Source organism: Trichechus manatus, unplaced genomic scaffold (genome assembly GCF_000243295.1).
Source record: "Trichechus manatus latirostris isolate Lorelei unplaced genomic scaffold, TriManLat1.0 scaffold00004, whole genome shotgun sequence".
NCBI lineage: Eukaryota > Metazoa > Chordata > Mammalia > Sirenia > Trichechidae > Trichechus > Trichechus manatus.
This window is the reverse complement of record NW_004443940.1, coordinates 18,300,604-18,308,155: the sequence shown is the minus strand read 5'-3', so window position 1 is coordinate 18,308,155 and position 7,552 is coordinate 18,300,604.

The window sequence follows — 7,552 nt, the reverse complement described above, 5'->3', positions numbered from 1 at the left end:
ATGGACAAAACACACTCTAGCCGGCCTGCTGGTCCAAGGAGAATGAGGGACATGTATGTAGAGCTGACTCAGAACACAACTGCAGCTTCAAGGCCAACCTAGTCTAGCTGACCCCCAGGTGACCCGCAAGTGCATAAGTAAAATAAATATTTACTGTTGTCTGCCACTGGGATTTTAGTGGTTGTTCATTACCCAGCAATAGCAGACCGATACAGCCTCCTTCTTGAAATACTTTCTTTGCTCAGTTTCCTTGTAACCACAATCTTTTGGTTTTTCTCCAACGTCACAGGCTAATTGCTCAGTCTCCTTTGCTGACTTTTCTTCCACCAGATTTCTAAATGCTGGAGTGGCCCCAGTCTCAGCCCTCTACAATCTTCTATCCTCACTCTTCCCAGGTGGAATTATCTAGGCCCACAGCTTTGAATACCATCTACATGCTGGTTCCCAAATTGAAATTTGAAGGTGAGATGCCCCTGAATTCCACTCAAATCTGTCTACACATCTTCACCTGATGCCTGATAGGTCTTGGCACGGCCAAGTCACAACAATTGATCCTGCAGCACGGGCTTGCCATCCATCCAGTTAGCCTAAAAATGGAGGTATCATCATTGACTCCTTTCTTTCCTGCTAAGTCAGATCATCCACAAGTCCTATCTATTCCACCTCCAAAACAGATCCAGAAACCAGTACCACATCTCACCATCTCCATTGCCACAACCGTGATTCTACGTCCTCTTGTTAGAACTTCTGCAACAGCATCTTCACTGTTCTCCTCAGCTCCTAGTCATGCTCTGGACAGCAGCAAGAACGATCTTCTAAAGTGTAAATGAGACCTCTTTACTCCACCATTGCAACCAAAATAAAACCCTGTTATGGATTGAATTGTGTCCCCAAAAATGTGCATCAACTTGGCTAGGCAATGATTCCCAGTATTTGTGATTGTCCACCATTTTGTCATCTGATGTGATTTTCCTATGTGTTGTAAATCCTGCTTCTATGACATCAATGAGGCAGGATTAGAGGCAGTTATGTTAATGAGGCAGGACTCAATCTACAAGATTAGGTTGTGACTTGAGTCAATCTCTTTTTAGATATAAAAGAGAGAAGCAAGCAGAAAGACAGGGGGACCTTATTCCATCAAGAATGAAGAACCAGGAGGGGAGCACGTCCTCTGGAGCCCAGGTCCCTGTGCTAAGAAGCTCCTAGACTAGGGAAAGACTGATGACAAGGACCTTCCCCCAGAGCCAACAGAGACAGAAAGCCTTCCCCTGGAGCTGGCGCCCTGAATTCGGGCTTCTAGCCTCCTAGACTGTGAGAAAATAAATTTCTCTTTGTTAAAGCCATGTACTTGTGATATTTCTGTTATAGCTGCATGAGATAACCAAGATAATCCTCCACTTCTTTCCTTGGCCCATGAGGGCTGAGATGATCTGGCCCCTGCCTACATCCCCAAAGCTCCTCTAGTCTCCTTGTTCACATTGTTACAGCCCCATGGCCTTCATAATGTCTCTTGAACACAAGTACACTTCTGCCTCAGTGCTTTTTCACTTACTATCCCTTCTGCTGGAGTCCCTAGGTGGTGCAGTTAACACCCTCAAGCTGCTAACCGAAAGGTTTGCAGTTCCAGCCTACCCAGTTGTACCTCAGAAGAAAGACCTGGTGATCTACTTCCAAAAATCAGCCATTGAAAACACTATGGAGCAAAGTTCTACTTTGACACACACGGGGTCACCATGAGTCAGAATTGACTTGATGGCCGCTAGTTTTATCCCTTCTGCTTGGAGCACTCTTCCCCAGAACGTCACAAGGCTGCCTCCTTCCACCCATAAGGTATCAAATGTCACCTTCTCAAAGAGGCCTCTCCTGGCTAAATAAAGCGGCACCCAGAAGCCCAGCACACACCTCAACTCTATCACATTACTCTAGATTAGCTTTTTTGTAGCACTGATCAGCATGTGAAATTGTTTGGCGTGGTCTACTCTCTGTTCCCCGTTAGAATACACAATCCTTCAGGGCAGGTCTTTGTCTTGGTCTTTAATGTATTCCCAGGGCCCAGATCACACTTTACACATAGTGGGCTCTCAACAAATGCATGCTGACTGACGCCAGAACCAAATGGAGAAGGGACATGATTGGCTAGATCTCAAAGACGGAGGGAGGAGGTGTCCTAGAAATGTGACTGGAACCACCAGATGGAGGCTGGAGAGCTCAAGCTATATCCAAGACTGTGAGGAGCCAGGCTGGCTAGAAGGGAGAATTCACGTAGGGAGTAGGGGGAGGAAATTCTACATGGTGGGAGTCCTTGAATGTCACTCCAAGTCATAGGAGTTAGCAGGGTGCCACTGAGGATTATGATCACGGACAGGATATATTCAAAGCAATGGTTTTAGGATGATTAATGTGGTTGAAGGGTGTGCATTTTTGAGTGTTCTTAACTAAGTGCTCTCCCGTGAGAGCCCAGAATTTTAGAAAACAAAGACATCTAGAAGAATCTGGGAGCCCAGGGGAGGTAGAGATTGGTCCTCTTGGATTTCAGTTGCAAGAAAAACCCATTACCTAACCTTTTAGGGACCAATATTGAGTTCCTGGTTTCAGAAGTTCTCCCTGGGTAATTAAGGATTTGCAGAGCGCACAGCAGGCACTCATACACATGTGTTAACGAGCTGGGGCCCTGTGCCCTTGGGCTTCCTTATATCACAACCCTCCCACCCCCCATTAAATTGCTTTCATTCACCCAGTGACTGAACACAAGCTTCACAAACCCCCACCCCACAGATACACCCAGACCCAGCTACTTGCCTTCCCAGCCCCCTCCACCCAATTCCATTGTCAAGGCTGAACAAAAGGCCCAAGGCATCCTGGGTTAAAGGATTTTAACTCTGCCAATCCCAGGAGGCTCCAACAAGAAGCAGCTTCCTGCAGGAGAAGAGAAGTGACTGAGAAATCACCTCAGGCGACAGGGCTTTTTTTTTTTTCTTGTCTGAAAAACAGAAACCTTGTGGCCAATCAGACACCAGCCCCAGGACCCCACCACAGCCCCCACCCCGACGATCGGGAGCTGTCTCTCCTAGCTGCTAAATAATGTCTTTAGGTCTTTTCCCTGACTTCTCCTGTTGGTGGCTGTCAGGTTAGCGCCCACCCGACCCAAGCACGAGGCACCGCGCCCCCCTCCACCCTCCCCATCAGACAGGACGCTCACTCTCCTCTCCCTCCTGCCCTCTGCTCCCCGCACCCACCCACCCACTCTTTGCTCTGCACAGCTGCACCAAAGCGCCCGGCCCCTGCCCCCACCCAACGTCACTCTGGGGAGCCCCCGCCCGCGCGTCTCTTCGCTCGCAGGAGGCGCCGCACGCGCGCAGGGCGCGGTCGCTGGCTCGGTCCCGGCGTGGCCTCTCCGCTGAGCGCCGCCGGTTCTGCCCAACTTTGTCCTGCTCGGGGACCAAGTACCGAGCCTGGCTGGCCGGAAGCGAAGCCCGTTTTCTGGAGAGGAAAGCCTGCGGGCTTGTTGGTTCTTAGCCGGAGAATTACTTTCAGGGCTGCTAGGTTCGGGTGTGTTTGTTCCAATGTGCCTCTGTCCTAAACAGAGTAGGGTCTGGGATCATTTGCTGGTTGCTCTGCCTCAATCCCAAAGGTTTCTGGGACAAAACTGTATTTGGTGTCAAAACCCCTTTTGCCCACCCTGGAACGAAAGGAAAAGATGCGTGCGGATAGAATTCGCACTCCACAATTTGCTGCCTTCCTCCGCCTCCCAATACCCCCGGTAAGTTTTTCACGTAGAAGAGATGCCGGGTAAATCAGAAACATGTTTGGGAAAGGAGTGAGTTGTAAACGCTGGCATTTAAGCAACATAAAAATGCCCACGCCAGGCCACACGCCCAGGCAGCCGCGGCGCGCCCGGCGACGGCGCAGCGCCCTCTGGCGGCCGCGCGGGACTAGACCGCTCCCTCTATCCTCCAGAGCTGGAGAGCCTGGGGAGACCCGCTCTCCCCAAGCCTGAGAAACACGGGGACAGCTTTGGAGGAGGGCCATTAAAAATGTTCAACGCCAAAGTCCTGGGGAATGCTGTCTGGGGTTTCGTGGCTGGCGCCTAGGCCAAGAGGCCAGCATAAAAGAAAAATCTTTGTTCCACTTTCAACGGATGCCTGAAATTCTATGAATAAAGCACCATCTCTTTATCTGCAAGCTTTGATTCTTTTTTAAATGAAAATTCCTCAAGGAAGGGTAACGCTTTAAAACAAGGGCAAATGGCCAGCTACATTTAAAAGAAAAATAACAACAACAAAAATCACCACCTTCATCTATGAAATTAGGGAATAAAAGTACCCACTTAATTGGATTGTGGTAAAGACTAGATATATTGATTAATGTGTGAAGTACTTAGAACAGAGCCTAGCATAAGCATACAATAATCTCTCAGTAAAAGCTAGCTATTGTTCTTTAAAAAAAAATCGCCAATATCATCAACAAAAAGCCAAGATTATACCATGATATGTACTTATTATATAGGGTGATGACATTTAATAAGTAATGTCTTATCTTTCTTTTCGCTTACTGTTGGTACCAGCTGCTTCTCGGGCGAAAGGACCTGGAGATCTGCTCCACACGATTACAGCCTAGGAAACCCTATGGGGCAATTCTACTCTGTCCTATAGGGTCACTATGAGTCAGAATCCACTCAAGGGCACACAACAACCTCATGCCCTGGGCATCCTTTTGTACTCTAAACAGCAGTGTTATTTTAGGATGGCCCACCTCCAGTGCCCATACTCTCCATCTCAGTTGGTTCCAAGTTTTTCTTATCCCTTGTACATTCTCAACATATCTCTCTTCTTTCCACTTCTCATCCTCATAGCCACTGCTTAAGTTTAGGCTCACAACATCTTATTGTCTGGATCACTGCGGTGGCCCACTGGGAATATCTGTATCTCGTCCATGGCACACAGGACCCCAGGAAGATTCAAGGGGGCTCTCTCAAGGCCTCTGTTTACCTAACATGAGACACCACTGTATCTGTCAAGAGGAGGTCACCCTATGCTGGTTGGGTACTCTCTTCCCAAGTCTTCTATGAGAAGCCAGAAGATTACTCCTGCTGCCACCTTACCTCTCTGTCTATCTGGAGTTTCTCTTTCTACCACTCTTCCATCTGGCTGAAGCTGGAGGAGGTGGGGGAGCTGGGTCTCTGAGAGACCCAGACAGGTTCTTGCCCCCACCCAGAGGCAGATTAACCAGTAAGCAAGGTACACACCAGTTACATTAAACAGGGTACTCATGCGCTTACTTTTGTGTATTTGCTAAGCTGTAATGAACAATTTCACATGGGTTTCACAATTTCACAGGTGAAATTGTTGACTACAGATTCGTAAATATGCACAAGTAAGCCCGTGTGTACCTTGCTTATTGGGTAATCCAGCCCTGCCCCCACCTCATTCTTTCCTCTGAATCCTCTTTTCACTGCCTGAAGGGTGTCTGCTTACGTGTATTGTCTGGGGAGTGTGCCTCCAACTTCATGTCTTCCCTCTCTTTGAGGTGTTTCCTGCTGTATCAGGTATCTATGGCTGCATAACAAGGCACCCCAAAACTTAGTGGCTTAAAACAATAAACAGTTGTTTGCTCAGGACTCTGTGGGTAGGCTGGGTGGTCCTTCTGGCTAGAGCCAGCTGGGCTAATCTCTGCTGAGCTCACTTGTGTGTCATGGTGAGCCGGCCCGTCGACTGGGGGCTGGATGGTTTAGGATGCCCTCATCTGATGCTTGGCAGGCTGTCAGTTGGGGTGAAGGGCTAACTAGGCCACGTGCCTCTCATCCAACAGGCTAGCCTAGCCCTGGCTTGTTCCTGTGGCAGGATGGGGAGAGCACAAGCTACAAGGCCCCTTGAGGCCTAGGCTTGGAACTGCCACATCCTCACTTCTGCTGCATCCTATTGGTCAAAGCAAGTCATAAGGCCTGGTCAAACTCAAGGACTGGGGTAATCAACCTCCTGATGGAAAGAGCTTCAAAGTATTGTGGCCATGTTTGCAATCTGCCACACTTGCTCTCTTCTTTCCTGGGTAACATTACCAAAAAAATGAAACACTTTAAAGAGCAGTATAGCTCTTATACACAACAAAGATAGGCAGCATAACATAGTGCTTAAGTGTACAAGCTCAGTAGTCAAAGTGCCCGGGTTCAAATCTCAGCTTGACATTTGCCAGGTATCTGACCCTAGGTAAGTTATTTTTACCTCTCGGTGCCTGGGTTTCCTAATCTGTAAAACTAGGGGTTGTTGTCGATATCAAATACGTTAATTCATATCAAGTGCTTAGGCAGTGAACGGAACACAGCAAGTGCCAATGTTGTTAGCTGCTGTAGAGTCCATCCGGTTTCATGGCGACCCCATGTGTGCAGAGCAGAACTGCTCCACAGGGTTTACAAGGCAGTGACCTTCAGGAAGCAGATCACCAGGCCTTGCTTCCAAGGAGCTTCTGGGTGGGTTTAAACCGTCAACTTTTTGGTTAGTCGTCCAGTACTTAACCATTTGTGCCACACGGGGACTCCAAGTGCCCAGTAAATGTCAGATATTGTGCCCATGAGGTCATTGCTAGCTGCCCACCTTGACTGCTGAGGCCACCAGCATCATCTCCCACAGCTGCCTCACAGCCCCCACCCAACGCTGCTGTCACTGCCAGGCCCCAGCTGCCCGCTGTGCTGGCGGCACCTGGCATTTACAGTACCCCACGGAGCTGTCAGTAAAGTGGCCCTTTCTGGTTTTTTCCAGCTCTTTCATTGAAGTCCATCTCTCTAGCACTGGGTCAGGGTAGTGAAGTCAGACAGGCCTGAGGTTTGTTTCCAGCTCTTCTTCCTGGGGGACTCACACAAGCTTATTCAGCTCTCTGAGTTTGTTTCCTCATCTGTAAAATGGGAGTAACATCCATGCCTCCCACAGAGCCTATAAAGCATGACACGGAGAACTTAAGAGCTTGTGCTTAAAAAGTGCTGGCACTCACAGGACAGAGAACCCGTGTTGTACCTGAAATTACCCCTCCCATAGGTGCTGAGAAATTGCCTTGGATGAATACTTGTTTCCCCAGAATACCCTCAGTCACTCACAAAGCCCTCCCTGTCCCCGTCCTCCAAGACGGGCCTGGATGCTGGGGAACAAGCTGAGCTCTCCCTGCAGTTGTTAGTTTACATGTTTCATTCCGCTCCTCTTTTTCAAGCGTTTTATTTTCAACCTAGTATCTCCAAAACTTGGGGAGTCCCTAGGTGGTGCAAATGGTTAACGTGCTCAGCTGCTAACCAAAAGGTTGGAGGTTCAAGTCCACCCAGGGGGAGCTGGGGAGAAAGGCTTGGCAATCTACTTCCAAAAAATCAGCCACTGAAACCCTACGGAGCACAGTTCTACTTTGACACCCATGAGGTCGCCATGAGTTGGAATAAGCTCTGACGGCAACTGGGTTTTTTTTTTTTTAATCTCTAAAACTTAGCACAGGCCTAGCATGTTAGGTGCTCAATAAATGTTTGATAAACGAACAAGTGAGTGAATGAATACTTCATTTGATAGATTTTCTTTTTCAT